Genomic DNA, 17,941 nt, shown 5'->3' with positions numbered 1-17,941 from the left:
TAATAACAAATTGAACTGCAAGGAATCCTGTTTACAAAAGAATTCTGCTTGACAGAGATTGTTGGAATAACACAAAGTTTACTATATTTGTTTTTTATATATATATATATTTTTAATATATATATTTGCCATTAAATTTTCTCTAGCCCTTAGTGCACTATTTTCCTTTTTCTCCACAAATTACTTTTGTTAAACATCCTTTTATTTCTCTCTTCACCACTTTCTCCTTCTGCCTCAGTTATCTTTCCTGACGTGTTTTTCCTTCATCCTATGCTGATAACAGAACTTCTTTTTCTCCAGATATCAGTCTCTTACCCCTTCCTTGAGGGTCATTTTCTCCTTTGTAGTAATTTTCCACTTCACAGCTTGTGCAGTAAAATCATAATATGGATCATTAATTGAAATGGAAATAAAACTTGGATATATGATTTGCTTTGTCCCAGTGCAGTTGTACAAGTACTGAAATGAAAATGAAATCCTCTGAGGCTGAATGTTTTTATCTGGTTTTTAGTAAATCTTGACTCTTTATTGAGATGGAACACTTTTTATTTCTCTATATTTATGAGCTGTGTCTGCAGTTTTGACTGTAAAAGGTTTTACTGAGCCCACTAGATGAGCTGTGGTGGAGAGGCAAAAATTGATATTTAACTCTATGCCAATCTTCCCTTTTAAGTAGTAGGTTCCCAATCCAAGCTTAGTTTGATTGACCTCTACCTTCAGCAAGAAACATTCTGGAGGAGGTTGTGCTCCAAGAGCAAGGACATAAATCGGTGGAAAAGTAATAGTGCTGATACTGGTAATATGAAATGAAACCAGAAAATGCTGGAAACGTTAATTTTCTATAATTCCAACATTGGAAGTTTTTCATGTACTCTGAATATTTGTAATAGTTTGTTACATCCTTCAGACATGGCATTGGTGGCACAGTGGCTAGCACTGCTGCCTCACAACAACAGGAACCCCAGTTCAATTCTAACTTTGGCTAACTGTGTGGAGTTTGCATGTTCTCCCTAACTGTGTGGGTATCTGGCAGGTACTCAGTTTCCTCCCACATTCCAGAGATGTGCAAGTTAGGTGGATTAGCCAAGGTAAATACGGATGGGTTGCTCTTAAGAGCAATCTCAGTGGGCTGAATGGCCTCAATCTGCACTATCTCTATTTATGAGTCAATGACTGCTTCACAATTCCAACCAGAGTCACTGGGTGTCTCCTTGGCAACAAGGCATATCATGTGTGGATGTGGACATGAGGGCCCCACAAAGGCTGCAGAAGGAAGTTATAACTGGAGCCATGAGAGCACAAGGTCATTCATTGAGAAAGGCATTGATCTGCTTAAGATGCAATTTTGAAAATGTCCGATATTTTGGTGCATATGCACGTGCAAATATTTCTTGAATGTTAATGGTCCGCTCTGTCTTGCACAATACTACAGTATAGAGTACTGGAGCTGCAGCAAGAGGAAGGTAATGTTTGTTCTGCAGCCTAGAGTGAGGAGGAATGTTGAGAAAAGACTTCCTTCCACATACACACATGTAATTTGCTGCCAGCCAAGAGCAAGAGAGTTCTTTGCTGCACCTCATTGTGATACAGAAGAGCAAAAACGAGGCTTTCCTTCATCTTAAGTGGAAGCCTGAATATGCAAGCCATTGGTCTGTTGCCTGCTATGTTTGATTTTCCATGCAGTTGTAAATTTCTCTATGGAGATGGGTATGAACACAAATACAAGACAGATCATGGCAGTTGCAATTATGATGAACATGGAGAGTGCATGTGCCATGAAATGACATTCCCTCAGTTGTACACCCTCTCTGACAACCCCTATGATAGCTTTCTATGTCAGCCATGGAAGACCTGTGGGAGATAAAAGACATGAATTAGAACTAATACGTGGAAAGTGTTTAAAATCACATTGTGCAGTTGTTCACCAGTGACAACAAGTCAAGCCTAGCATTAAGAAACATAACATCGTCTAGTTCAAAGCAGCCTGCTTGATCCACATATCAGCCACCAGTTTAGTCAATCATTCTTTACACTGCCAGCACACAGTGGCAGCAGTATATATACTATGCATAGGAAAGCACCTTGCCAAAGATCCTTTGATAGCACATTCGAAATCTGAAACTTCTACTGCACTGAACAACAAAGACAGCAGGTGCATGAGAAAGCCATCACTATTAAGTTCCACACTAAGTTATATAGCATCCCGATTTGCAGCTATATCTCAGTTCACTCCATTAGTGCTGAATCAAAATCTTGGAACTCCCTTCGAACAGTGCTCTGGGTGTAGCTATGTCAACATTGACAACAGTGGTTCAAGATTGTAGCTAAACAGAACTATCTCAAGGGCACTTAGGGATAGACAATGAATTAGCAACATCCATAACCCATAACACATTTACTATTTTTAATAGTAAACATTAGACAGTGTGATTTCAAATTCTGTCAGCACATATCAGCGAGACCCCAAAATAAATCAATAATAAAATAGTAATGAAATAAATAACTGTGTGCAAGCAGACTGAAAGAGGATGGGAAGTCATTGATTTTCCTTTGGCTTACAAAGATTCTGTCCCATGTTTAGCTTGCTGCTGTCTTCCTAAAGGTGCAATCTGTTCCTGTTTGAAAGTTGTGGGGTCTCTGTTTGGTGTAGAATCAATCTAAAATCCCTACTTGCAGCAATGTAAATAATCATGAAGTAGGCTGCATTTTGCAAATGCCTTTTTCTCATGTTAACAATTCTTCGAAAACTATTTGCTCTTCCTTTTCCTTTGATCGTAATTTGAGCTTCACTCAGTAGAGTATTATCCATCTGACTCGTTTCTGCCAAAGTTTGTACTCCATGTAAACCTTTCCTCATATTCTTTTCCTTTTGTTACTCAAACTCCATATCTCTTTGATGCATAAATCAGGCCTCCTTTAAGTGTATCAATGTATTCATTGTCATGTGTCACTGAGTGGCACATATTCATCACCTTTTGTATCGTGAAATTCTTCCTAACATTTGTTCACCTATTCATGATTCTTTTTTGTAGAAAGTGAGGATTGCAGATGCTGGAGATCAGAGTCGAGAATGTGGTGCTGGAAAGACACAGCAGGTCAGGCATCATCCAAGGAGCAGAAGAATCAACGTTTTGGGCAAAACCCCTTCATCAGGAATGAGGTTTGTGGGCCAAGGGGGCTGAGAGATAAATGGGAGTGGGGTGGGGTTGGGAAGAAGGTACCTGAGAATGTGATAGGTGATGAAGGTGGTGGAGAAAGTGGTAGGTCGGAGAGGAGGGTGGTGCACATAGATGGGAAAGGTGATGGACAGGTCAAGAGGGCAATGTCAAGTTGGAGGCTTGGGACTTGGATAATGTGAGGGGAGGGCAAATGAAGAAACTGGTGAAATCCACGTTGGTCCCATGTGTTTGGAGGGTCCTGAGGTGGAAGATGAGGCATTCTTCCTCTAGGCAACGGGTGACAAGGGTTTGGTGATGGAGGAGGCCCATGATCTGTGGATTGTGAGGGGGAGTTGAGGTGTTCAGCCGTGGAGCAGTGGGATTGGTTGGTGCAGGTGACCCAGAGATGTTCTTTGAAATGATATGCAAGTTGACACTCTGTCTTCCCGATGTAGAGGAGACCACATTGGTGGCAATGGATACAGTAGATGATGTTAGTGGAGGTACAGTAAATTACTGTCGGATGTGGAAGGTTCTTCTGGAGCCTTGGATGGAGGTGAGGGGAATGGTGTGAGTGTAAGCATTGCACTTCCTGTGGTGGCAGGAGAGGTGCTGCAAGTGGGGTGTGGTCTGTTGGGGGGCTTGGATCTGCTGAGTGAGTCACAGAGGGAATGGTCTTTTAAAAAGGAGGCCATCTTGGATTTTCTAAGGTGGAATTGGTCATCCTGAGAACAGGTGGGGCAGAGGCAGAGGAATTAGTAAGAAAGGATGGCATTTTTACAGGAGGTAGGGTGGGAGGAGTTGTAGTCCAGGTGAATTTGAGGTCGGGGTGAAAGGTGTGGGCGAAGGTGATGAACTGTTCAAGCTTTGAATCCTCCCACTTCCTCCAGACCAAAGGGGTAGCCAAGAGCACCCGCATTTGCCCAACTATACCCGCCTCTTTGCTGGGTATCTGAAACAGTCCATCTTCTGCAGCTACACGGGCACCAACTCCCACTTTTCCCTTGGCTACATCAATGACTGTATCGACGTCACCTTGTGCTCCCACGAGGAGCTTGAACAGTTCATCAACTTCACTAACACCTTTCACCTTGACCTCAAATTCACCTGGACCATCTCGGACACCTCCCTCCCCTTCCTGGACCTCAGCAATGCCATCTCCAGTGACCAACTAACCATGGACATCTACTACAAATCCAATGACTCCCAAAGCTACCTGGACTGCACCTCCTCTCACCCGAACTCCTGTAAAAATGCCATCTCTTATTCCTAATTCCTCTGCCTCTGCTGTATCTGTTTCCAGGATAACCAATTCCATTTTAGAAAATCCCAGATGGCCTCCTTCTTCAAAGATCGCAATTTCCCCTCTCACATCATTGATAATGCCCTCCAGTACATCTCCTCTACTTCCCACGCAGCAAGGACAGAACCCCCTGGTCCACATACAAACAGATTCCACCACCAGGGACTTATTTCCCTCCTCACCCCTATCAGCATTCCGGAGACACCATTCCCTCCCTAGCTTCCTTGTCAGATCCACGACCTCCACTCGCCCCCCCCCCCCCAAACACCAACACACATCCCACTCCCGGCACCTACCCCTGCCACCACAGGAAGTGCAAAACCTGCGCCCACACCTCTCCCCTCACTCCGTCCAAGGCCCCAAACAATCCTTCCACATCCAACAGAAATTTACCTGTACCTCCACCAATGTCATCTACTGTTTCCATTGCACCCGACGTGGTCTCCTCTACATCGGGGAGACAGGACGCCAACTTGTGGATCGTTTCAGAGAACATCTCTGGGACACCCGCACTAACCAACTCCACTGCCCCGTGGCTGAACACTTCAACTCCCCATCTCAACCTGCTAAGGACATGCAACTCCTAGGTCCCCTCCATTGCCAAACCCTTACCACCTGACACCTGGAGGAAAATGCTTCATCTACCACCTTGGGACCCTACAGCCACATAGGATTAATGTGGATTTCACCAGTTTCCTTAATTCCCCTCCCCCAACATTATTCCAGTCCTAAGCTCCCAATTTAACATCACCCTCTTGCCCTGTCCATCATCTTTCCCATCTATCTGCTCCATGGTGTGGCATGGTGCCTTAGTGGTTAGCACTGTTGCCTCACAACACCAGAGAACCCAGGTTCGATACCAGCCTCGGCTGACTGTCTGTGTGGAGCTTGTACATTCTCCCCGTGTCTGTGTGGGTTTCCTCCGAGTGCTCTGGTTTTCTCCCACAGTCCAAAAATGTGCAGGTCAGGTAAATTGGCCATGCTGAATTGCCCATAGTGTTAGATGCATTAGTCAGAGGGAAATGGATCTGGGAGGGTTACTCTTCGGAGGGTAGGTGTGGACTTGTGGGCCTGAAGGGCCTGTTTCCACACTGTAGGGAATCTAATTTGCTCCACCCTCCTCTCTGACCTATCACTTTCTCCCCCAACTTCATCTACCTATCGCATTCTCAGGAACTTTCTCCCCCAGACCTCTCCCATTTATCTCTCAGCCCCCCCAGCCCACAAACATCATTCCTGATGAAGTGCTTATGTTTGAAATGTCGATTCTCCTGCTCCTTGGGTGCTGCCTGACTTGCAGTTAATGATCCCTTTTTGTCATATTTATTTCCTTGTTCTGGATTCACACAAAAATCAGCATCATATAATTTTCTCTTCCTCTACTATAAAAGCGCAGCCTTGGTTAGGACTCAGTTCCAGAGAAGCATTGAACCTGATATGCTGTAACTGCACAGGAACACTGAGGTCCATTTCCATCAAAAGAGAAAGAGAAATATGTTGGGAGGAAACTTGGTGTTCATTCAGAACATTGGGGACATATAACATGTAAGCATTCTATTGTTATTTTTATCCTTTGTTCCAGTTCTAGATTGAGTAACAGCATGCCATAGCAATGCACAGGATTCTGAAGGGCTACATTTTCAAGCCAGTTTGGAAAGCTATCTTGCCAAGAGTTCATTATTTTGGGCTGCCAAGTCTAGGTAATAATACTTTACAAAAGCATGTGTACTGTTCTAGGCTGCTGCTTTTCAAATGGTCTTGAGGGGAACCTTTTAGCATTCTGGCCCAAGAGTTGAACATTGTGAGACTATAATGAGCTCTAACATTACTTGGTGCTTTCCTCCTGCCAGGAAATAATGTAAGGGGATACAATGTGCAACCCAGTTTGACAACTGCTGTTTAGTTAAGTAGGTGCCCAAGACAATGTACCAAAAATTGTATTTAGATTGGTGACTTTTATTTTTTAATCTTGTGTATATAACCCAGCAGAAACATTATCAAAGATTAAGGCTGTTGATATGCAATGGTAGTGTTCCTACCTCTCGGCCAAAAATCTGATATCAAGTCCCATATAACTTGGAAGTGTGACGTTAACATATCTGAACAGGTTGGGTAAAAATAACTTCAAAATACTTCTACTCTGCACAAGCCGATAGGTTGATACTTCTATACAATGAAGAACTGATGAACTTTGGCAACATAATCACATGAAATAAATACAACTATGTATAATGACGTGGAGATATTGTGTTGCAATCCTACCTTTGAGCTAAACATTCCAAGATTAAATCCGAGTTCATGACTTGATGATCGTGGAAGGTACTTTCATAATGTGGTGAAACAGGCTAACCAGCAAACTAAATCCCTCTGATACACCCATGGCAGGCAGCAAACATCTCCTTACCATGTGGAGTGGTGCCCCTCAAGCTAGAATCTCTGATGACAGACATGTACCAGGAAAACCTAGCTATGAAAAAGACATAAGCAGATACTTTGCCTGATGCACCACTAGGGTGGGTGGGACATCCACGCAGGAGTTCCTCAGGTTACTGTCTTAGGCCCAAGCTTCTTCAGCTGCTTCATCAATGATCTTCCCTCCATCATAAAGTCAGAAGTGAGAATGCTCACTGATAGGGTAAATGGACAAGGTCTTTTCCCTAGGGTGGGAGAGTAGAGAACTAGAGGGCATAGATTTAGGGTGAGCGGGGAAAGATTTAAAATGGACTTAAGGGACAATTTTTTCACACAGTGGGTTGTGCGTGTTTAGAATGAGCTGCCAGAGGAAGCGGTGAAGTTTCAACATTTAAAAGCATCTGGAAGAGTATATGAATAAGCAGGGTTTAGATGGTTATGGGCCATGTGCTAGCAAAAGGGACTAGATTAATTTAGGATATCTGGTCAGCATGGATGAGTTGGACTGAAGGGTCTTTTTCCATGCTGTACATCTCTGTGACTCTGCGACTGCACTGTGTTCAGTACATCAGTGCTTGCGCTGATAAGTAGAATGTAACAGTTGAACCCCAAAAGTGCCAGACAATGACCACTTCCAACAAAAGAGAATCTACCATCACCGTTTGACAACTAAAAGACATTCAAATCATTGAACTAACTACTGTCATCATTGATCAAAGATTGAACAGGGCTGGCAATGTAAATACTGTGGCTACAAGAACAAATTAAAGGCTAGAAATTCTGTAACAAGCAACTCACCTCCCAAATGCCCGTCCACCAACTGCAAGGTAGAAATCAGGAATGCATCTGAATCTCCTCAGATGGACTATTTAGTCCATATCAGCCCAATTTTTGGCACCTGAAACACCTCCTTCAACATCCAGTCACTTCACCATTGATAGACAATGGCAACAGTTTGTACCATCTACAAGATGAACTGGAGTAACTTATTAATCTCCTTTGCCAGCATCTTTCAAACTTGCAACCTCTATCATCAGGAAGACCAAGGGCAGTAGATGGATGGGGACAGCACCACTTGCAAGTTGCACTCCAAGAAGTCTATTATCTTGAACCAAAACAGAAATTGCTGGTGAAACTCAGCAGGTCTGGTAGCATTCCTGGGGAAAAAAGGAGAGTTAATATTTGTATCTGGTGACTGTTCATTTAAACTGTTTGTTCCCACAGATGTTGTCAGACATGCTGAGCTTTGCCAGCAATTTCTGTTTTTGATCCAATTTTTAAAATTTTTAACGTGTTATCTTGACTTGAAACTACATCACCGTTCCTTTATTGCCTCTGGGTCAAAATGCTATAACAGCACTGTGGTGTGCCTGCAAAAGAGGGTCTGCAGCATTTCAAGAATGCAGATCATCAACATTTTCTCTGGAGAATTTAGAAATGAACAGGAAATAGTGGCCTAGCCAATGATGCGTAAAACCCAAGAATAAATATATTAAAAACCTCACTCATCCGACCAGTGGGTCATTGAAATCTTCGAGGCCTACTAGACCCAAAGGAGTTTCATCCATATTCTCAGCTTCATGGAAGCAAACCTCTCAACCACTGTCCATGATTGCTGGAAGCCCAACTTAACGTCCTTACATTGATGGGTCTAATTAAGGACTAACCAAATGTAGTAAGAGAATCAACTATCAATACCTGCTGGAAAAAAGGTTGGATTGAGGACGTGAATAATTTTGTAGGGTTCCAAATGGATCCTGAAGTAGTCAAGATTATTATGTTCTCAAAACAAATTTACAGATCTGGTCACAGATCAGGTGGGGCGATTTGCTTTAGTCTGATCAAGTGGATCTCTATATAGAAGAGTTGATAGAACTGTTGAAATCACACAAAAGTAAAGAGAAGTGAGGAAAATCTTATAGAAGGCTCACTTTATACTAAAATGATGGCAGACTGCCTGAGATCAGCTTAAGAATTAACAGCAACACACTATGATACAAATATGAAAGTAAGCATTGTTCTGCTCATGTTTCTTACTGAGAGGTTTACAAAATTCAAAAGCAAAAAATGAAGCAATCAAAAATAATATTCTCTTTATATAATGTTACATCAAGATCCACCTCCATCTCATACACTCACTCTTTATACAACACAATGAAGGTTATTCTCAATGTGTAGGCAGGATTTCATCTCCACAAGGCCTGTGAGATGGTCTCTCTCTAATCGACATTGTCATGCTCAGATGCATCTGCAGCTGGCAGATTGGTAAGAATGAGGTCAAGTACATTTTTTCATCTTGTTGGACCAAATCTAGCAGCTACATCTTTTAGGACCTGACCAGCTCAGTCAGGAGTGTTGCTGCTGCTGAGCCACTCTTGGTGGCAGTCATTGAAATCTCTTACCCAGAGTGTATTATGGGCCCTAACTCCCCTTAGTTCTTCTTCCAGTGTTGAGCAACATGGAGGATCACTATTCACCAGCAGTTAGAGCACAGTATGTAATAATCAGATGGTTCCTTGCTCATGTTTAATCTGAATCCATGAGACATTATGGTGTATGGAGTCAATGTTGAGGACTCCCGGTGCAACCTCCCTCCTGAATGTATACCACTGTATTACCCTCTCTGCTGGGTCTGTCCTGCTGGTGGGGCTGGACATATCCAGGGATGTGATGGTGGTGTCTGGGACATTGTCTGCAAGGTATGACTATATCAGGCTATTGCAAGACAGGTCTCCCAATTTTAGCACTAGCCCACACATGCTAATAAGGAGTACATTGCAGGGTGAACAGGGCTGTTTCTGCCATTGTCTTTTCTGGTGCCCAGGTCGACGATAGGTGTCCACCCTGTTTAATATCTTTGTTGAGAATATTAGTAGTGATTGATACAACAGAGTGACTTGCTTGGCCATTTCAGAGGGTAGTTAAAAGTCAACACATTGCTGGCGGTTGGAGTCACGCGTAGGCCAACCAGGTGAGGATGGTAGATCCCTTCTCTGAAGGACATTGGTGAACCAGATGGGTTTGTTTGACAATGGACAATAGTTTCACAGTCATCAATAGATTCTTCATTCCAAATATTTTTCCTTTGAATTCAAATCCCAACTTCTGCCTTGGTGCCCAGAACATCAACTGAGTTTCTGGATTAACAGTCTATTTGTAATACCACTAGACCATCGACTCCCCTTAATAAGGGTCAGCGTGACCAATTTTATATATTTCTACATTTATTGCATTATTTATCTCCTGGAAAATCTTTAAAGAAAAACAATATTTTAAGTAATTTTTTTTTGCATTTCCATGTCAAAGTTTTGGATGGTTGGAATCAATCCAGTTGACTCCATTATGAAACATGCTTTCCATTTGCAATATTGTCATTGGTGAAGTTCTCCAGCACATTAAGTCCAGACAGTTGAGGGACTTGATTACACAGGTACTTTGATTTACAATTGGAGAACTCAAATAATGTTTTAGTGCATAATTGCCTGTATATTTCTGACACCTGCTGTTTACATTTAATATTGCAGCTGTATATTACCAAACAGATCTCCGAACTAGTATTGAAGTTGTACAGGGAACGTTGAGAGACTTCTTGTTGCCTTGTCTTCAGAGACTGTCGAGTTGTAAATAAGAAGTCCAAACTTACGCTCCTGCTCATGAAAAGTATTGTGTATATGAAATAACTGTCCAGAGGCCAGAATCCCATCACCAAGTCTCCCTTTATTTGTATGAGCACAGTACAATTTGTGGCCAACCAGCACGAAGATAGAAACCTGAACTGAGGAGCTTCTAATTTCCTGGTTATTATATTTCTTTTTTCCTTCTCCTTTTCTTCTCTCCTTTTTTTTCTTTTGGTGAAAACACATGCAAAAATGAAGTGCAAACACCAAAGATCGAGCCCTGCCACAAAATCATCATTGTCCTTGTTTAAAAAATAAAAGACTAACACACAGGCTGCAACTGTCCTGTGAAAGCTTTTTAAAATGTTCCCTAATGAGAACTAAAATACAACAGTACTCTCTAGCTGTAGCCAGCCAGCTCAGAAATCAGTTCTCAAAAAAGAATAACAGTAACACACTAGTTCTGGCCAACCAGCTCAAAGCCAAGAGTGTGGTGCTGGAAAAGCACAGCAGGTCAGGCAGCATCCAAGGAGCAGGAAAATCGACATTTCAGGCAAAGACCCTTAATTAGGAATGAGTCTGGGAGCCTCAGGAGTGGAGAGATAAATGGGAGGTGGTGCGGCTGGGGGGAAGGTAGCTGAGAGTGCAGGGCAGAGGAGATGACCTGGGAGTTGTAGTGAGATAGAGACTTACTGAGATTCTCATTTTTGCCCAGTTGATTTTAACCTACTGCGAACCCTCTTGAACCTCTTCAAGGTAGGCATCCTTGGAAGAGGGTTCGCAGTAGGTTAAAATCAACTGGGTGAAAATGAGAATCTCAGTGAGTCTCTATCTCGCTGCAACCCCCAGGTCATCTCCTCTGCCCTGCACTCTCAGCTACTTACCCCCAGCCCCATCACCTCCCATTTATTTCTCCACCCCAGTACAATGGGAATGCAGTCCTTTTTTGAAAATCTAGACTTCCTCGATATAAATACGGAACAGGCTTCCCTTTTGAATGCGCGTATAATGGTACAGGAAGTGCAGGAAGCAATATGGCATCTCCAGGGTGGCAAAGCACTGGGGCCAGATGGATTCCCAACTGAATTCTATAAGGAATTCATAAACATGTTGGTGGAGCCACTTCTGGGGATATATACACAGGACTGTCTGTCGTCTTCTCTTAGGGAGGCTAATATCTCCCTCATTTTAAAGAAAGGGAAAAATCCCGAAGAACGTGCTTCATATTGACCAATTTCACTGTTGAATTTAGATTTTAAAATTTTATCCAAGATGCTGGCTCTGAGGTTGGAGAAGGTCCTGCCTTGTGTTATAAAAGAAGACCATTCGGGTTTTGTTAAGGGCCATAGCTCCTCCAACAATATCAGGAGAGTACTGAACACAGTGCTCGTTGGATGCTGCCTGAACTGCTGTGCTCTTCCAGCACCATTAATCCACAGTGCAGGAATGCCAGCAAAGATTGATTCTGGGTTTGGTGATCTCCTTAGATGCAGAAAAGGCGTTTGATCGGATAGAATGGCTATATCCATTTGAGGTCCTAGAGTGCGTTGGTTTGGGGGTAGCAGATGGGTAGCAGTACTGTATAATGATCCTAAGGTGGCAGTCATTACAAATTGTATTAAATCAAATAACTTTAGTATCGGAAGAGGTCATTTACATAAATGATTTGGATGCGAGCATAAGAGGTATAGTTAGTAAGTTTGCAGATGACACCAAAATTGGAGGTGTAGTGGACAGCGATGATGATTACCTCAGATTACAACAGGATCTTGACCAGATGGGCCAATGGGCTGAGAAGTGGCAGATGGAGTTTAATTCAGGTAAATGCGATGTGCTGCATTTTGGGAAAGCAAGTCTTAGCAGGACTTATACACTTAATGGTAAGGTCCTCGGGAGTGTTGCTGAACAAACAGACCTTGGAGTGCAGGTTCATAGCTCCTTGAAAGTGGAGTCACAGTACATAAGATAGTGAAGAAGGCGTTTGGTATGCTTTCCTTTATTGGTCAGAGTCTTGAGTACAGAAATTGGGAGGTCATGTTGCGGCTGTACAGGGCATTGGTTAGGCCACTGTTGGAATATTGCATGCAATTCTGATCTCCTTCCTATCAGAAAGATGTTGTGAAATTTGAAAGGGTTCAGAAAAGATTTACAAGCATGTTTCCAAGGTTGGCAGATTTGAGCTATAGGGAGAGGCTGAACAGGCTGGGGCTGTTTTCCCTGGAGCATCAGAGGCTGAGGGGTGACCTTATTGAGGTTTACAAAATTATAAGGGAAATGGATAGGGTAAATCGACAAAGTCTTTTCCCTGGGGTGGGGGAATCCAGAACTAAAGGGCATAGGTTTAGGGTGAGAGGGGAAAGATATAAAAGTGACCTACGGGGTAACATTTTCACACAGAGGGTTGTATATGTATGGAATGAGCTGCGAGAGGAAATGGTGGAGGCTGGTACAATTGTAATATTTAAGAGGCATTTGGATGGGTATATGAATAAGAAGTGTTTGGAGGGATATGGGCCGGGTGCTGTCAGGTGGGACTAGATTGGATTGAGATATCTGGTCGGCATGGACGGGTTGGACCAAAGGGTCTGTTTCCATGCTGTACATCTCTATGACTCTAGATAGTCGATAGGGTGTCCTTTATCACCGCTGTTATTTACCTTGGTGATTGAGCCGTTAGCCGAAGCTATCAGGAGGGATCCTGAAATAGTAGCGCCAAAGGTGGGAATGGGGGAACCATAAGATCACCTTATATGCTGACAATGTCTTCTTGTTTTTGGCCAATCTGAAGAAGACTGTTTCTCAATTGATTCATGCAATTAATTCATATGGTGATTTCTCGGGTTACAGGATCAATTTTATAAAATCAGAAGCCATACCGGTAGGGGGATCAGTGGAGGTGCCTAACCTGAAGGATGGAATGCAATTCCCATTTAGATGGTCATCAAAAGGTTTTTTGTATTTGGGAATTTTTGTTGCCCCTTCCTTCCACCCGCTGTATAAAGTTAACTATGTACAACTACTGGAGAGGATAAAACAGGATTTGCAACGGTGGGAGAGATTACTGTTTACATGGTTGGGCCGAATTGCCCTGATTGAGATGAGTGCTCTTTCTACCTGCTGTACCTTACAAGAATGCTCCCATTGTTGTTAACGAGACAAGTGTTACAGAGGCTCAATGGTTGGCTCGGGTCTTTTCTTTGGTGCCACAGGCATCCTCTAATTAAATTCACCAAATTGCAGCTTTCGCGGGGTGGGGGAGAGTGGATCTTCGGAGCTGAAGAAATATCAAATAAGCGCCCTGTTAACATATGTTGGTAACTGGGTACGGGGAAATTCAGAGTCGATTTGGCTTGATATTGAAGCCTCACAGTCAAGATGTCCTTTAATTAATTTATTATTCATGGACAAGATGAAATCCGTGACCCAGCAGTGTAAAAGTCAAAATTATTTTAAATATGGAGAGAGCCTGGAGGATAATGAGGCAAGATGAGGACAATTGGTCCACCACCCAGGGTAAAGTCCACTCCAGAGGTCAGAGTCCACTCCTGAATGCAGCAAATGCACACACCCCAGCACACATACTGGCGTTCAGTCTCTACAGAGGCCTGGTCCATCCACAGATGCCCAGGCCCACTCACAGGGATGCAGCTCTTTGTACATTCATGACCCTATACTATGTTTACGCCTCTCCCCCCGTGTATCTTCCATAGTGACTGACCAAGTGTCTCAGATGGTCAAGTGTGAGTCTATGAAATGTACATGGCAGTAAATTAAATTTCTAAAAATCTTAAATAACTCTAACTCAAATATACATCATACTGAAATGCTTCTTATTAATTAAAACATTAATTAAATTTAAATTTCAAGTGATCAATTTGTTATAAAACCAAACCATCATCTTCTTCACAAAGAACATCAAAGATGTAACTATTTGATAACCTCTTAAAATTGTTGTTCAAAATGTGAGCCAATCCTCCTGATTTAATAAATGGTTTTGAAGGTGTTGAAACTCAGCCAAGCATTCATGTAGACTCAGTTATTATAAAAGTAAGTCCTGTGAAATGAAAATAAAAGAGTACCAAAATGGAGGGAACATGATAGCCCTTTATTTTCTAAACTGAACATATGTTGTCAAAGTAGTACAGGAGTAGATGGCTACTTTTCTTCCAAATGAAAACTGTTAATATTCTTCAAATTTAAGAGGGTTCTGGGCATTTAACTCACTCAATATCACTATACTAAGGATCCCAAGCAATGTTTTCTTTTGCCTTGAATTCATCAAAATAGCCTTTCAAATAGGAAACGCATTCTCATGCATTTCAACACTGACAGACTGTAATCAATGTAACGGTCATCTTAACTTTGTAGGTCAGAATTCTATAATCAATCAGTGAAGTAAAAACATATTTTCCCTGAAAAACATCATTTGACAATTGAAACTAAAACAGTATTTTTTTAATGCAAGAATTTCAGGAGCAAGTGCCTTTTTATTTGGTTCCACTTGGAACTGTTTCATGATTCCTCTGACAGGCGTGTAAAAAGAAACAAGTTTTTATGTGATGAGTGGCTGTAATTTGGAATGCATTGCCTGGAGATGCGGTGGAAGTTGCCTCAATTGGGTTCTTCAAGAGAGGATTGTACATGTTATCTGAAAAGGAAGAATTTACAAGGCTACACAGAGACAGTTGGAGAGTGACTTGAGGTGAATTGCTTCTTCAATGGCCAGCACTGACCCAAATGACCTTCTTCTGTGCTGCGACCATTCTATAACCCTGTAATTTAAAAATTGCAGACCATAGCAACATCTCATCACAAAGAAATTTCCTCCACAAAAGAAAACCAAGGTATTATAAAAAATATTAGAGATATAACAGTCTCGACCCTTACAGGTTAAGAATCAATGCTCAATATCAAAATGAGGTGAAAATTGTGTCAGTAGGTTATGTTGGCAGAATGGTACAAAAGGCAATTTTATTCATCAGCAAGTATTGAGATAATAGGAACACAGACCCAAGGAACCCAAGCTTGGTAGCAACTCTAGATGTTTTGGCCAAGATCAAAATAAATAAGATCAATCACATCAACAATATATGAAAAGCGTATGAAGCAAAGCTGATTCTAGACAAATTCACATAGCTGGAAGAGGTAGGGAACATTTTTATCTGTTCCTGCAACCAAATAATCAACATATGAAAGAAGTTTGGATGGTGTGTATATATAGGTGAGAAGCTACTAGTTTGACTGGAATAGGAAATTTACCAAAGCTGATTGGTAACCTCACAGGATCATTTTATCATGGGCTGGCCTCGATACGCCCTGAGACTAATTAGGCATGATATGTCTCATGGAAATTAATCTAACTTTAGAATTGGGTGGTACAACAAGGGAAAAACCAGGCTTGCCAGCACTAAGGGAAGTGTCCTAAAATGCACCATGGATTTTGCATTTTCTGCTGCACAGAATTCAGGAATTCCTGAAGAAGGGCTTATGCCCGAAACGTCGATTCTCCTGTTCCTTGGATGCTGCCTGACCTGCTGCGCTTTTCCAGCAACACATTTTCAGCGCTAATTACTGACTCAACCTGCAAGTTTACCTTGAGATAATCTTGGACTAGAACCCCCAAGTCTTTTTGCACTTCAGACTTCTGAAATTACTCCCCATTGAGAAAATAGGCCATGCTTGTATTCTTACCATTTTCCCAAGTTGTACTCCATCTGCCATTTCTTTACCCACTCTCCTAAATCTTTCTGCAGCCTTTCTAGCTAGAATGCCCTCAATTCCTTCATCTAGATCATTGATGTACAAAGTGAAAAGTTGTGGTCCCAACACTGACCCTTGCAGAACATCATTTGTCATCAGCTGCAATTCTGAGAAAGACCCTTCTATTGTTGTGGTTCTGTTCGCCGAACTGGTAATTTGTCTTGCAAACGTTTCATCCCCTGTCTCGGTGACATCCTCAGTGCTTGGGAGCCTCCTGTGAAGCGCTTCTGTGCTGTTTCCTCTGGCATTTATAATGGCCTGTCTCTGCCGCTTCCGGTTGTCAGTTCGAGCTGTCCGCTATAGTGGCCGGTATATTGGGTCCAGGTCGATGTGTTTGTTGATAGAGTCTGTGGATGAGTGCCATGCCTCTAGGAATTCCCTGGCTGTTCTCTGTTTGGCTTGCCCTATAATGGTAGTGTTGTCCCAGTCAAATTCATGTTGCTTGTCGTCTGAGTGTGTGGCTACTAAGGATAGCTGGTCGTGTCGTTTCGTGGCTAGTTGGTGTTTTGCAAAACTAATGTAGTGTACAAAATCCCATGCAAGGACCGCACAAAACACTACATTGGACAAACAGGAAGACAGTTAACGATCCGTATACATGAACACCAACTAGCCACGAAACGACACGACCAGCTATCCTCAGTAGCCACACACACAGACGACAAGCAACATGAATTTGACTGGGACCACACTACCATTATAGGGCAAGCCAAACAGAGAACAGCCAGGGAATTCCTAGAGGCATGGCACTCATCCACAGACTCTATCAACAAACACATTGACCTGGACCCAATATACCGGCCACTATAGCGGACAGCTCGAACTGACAACCGGAAGCGGCAGAGACAGGCCACTATAAATGCCGGAGGAAACAGCACAGAAGCGCTTCACAGGAGGCTCCCAAGCACTGAGGATGTCACCTAGACAGGGGACGAAACATTTGCAAGACAAATTCCCAGCTCGGCGAACAGAACCACAACAACGAGCACCCGAGCTACAAATTTTCTCCCAAACTTTGAACCCTTCTATTCCCATTCTGCTCATTTGCTAACACCTTGCCTCTAATACCATGGGCCCTTATCTTACTCAGCAGCCTCCTATGCTGTACCTTGTGAAAAGGCCTTCTGGAAGTCCAGGTATTTATCATCCATTGACTCTCCCTAGTCTAACCTGCTCGTTACTGCCTCAAAGAATTCTAGCAGATTTGTCAAGCATGACCTTCCTTTGATGAAACCATGCTGACTTTGCCCTATTTGACCAAACACTTGTTTGTTTTGTTTTAAACCCAAAAACCACTAGTCATAAAAGCATCAATCAGGAAAACAGAAACTGCTTAAATAGATTTTTCAATGGCTTGTTTCAGAACTAGTGACTTGGTAGTAGACAGCAATGGGGCAGAAAAATACAATGACGTTGGTCCTCCAGAGTGCAGGTTGCACTGTCACACTGATCACCCAGGTAGCTGACAATTCTGCCACACTGTTCCTCCAGGCAGCAGGTGGTGTGGCATTACCACAGTGGTCCTCCAAGCATCTGGTGACACTGCAGATGGCGCTGCCACAATACTCCTCCAGGCATCAGGTGGCACTGCCACACTGATCCTCCACATAAGCAGATGGCGCTGCCATACAAGTCCTCCAGACATCAGGTGGCACTGCCGTATGGGTCCTCCAGGTCTCAGGTGGCGCTGC

Source organism: Chiloscyllium punctatum, chromosome 2 (assembly GCF_047496795.1).
Source record: "Chiloscyllium punctatum isolate Juve2018m chromosome 2, sChiPun1.3, whole genome shotgun sequence".
Lineage (NCBI taxonomy): Eukaryota > Metazoa > Chordata > Chondrichthyes > Orectolobiformes > Hemiscylliidae > Chiloscyllium > Chiloscyllium punctatum.
This window is presented reverse-complemented; position numbering follows the sequence as displayed.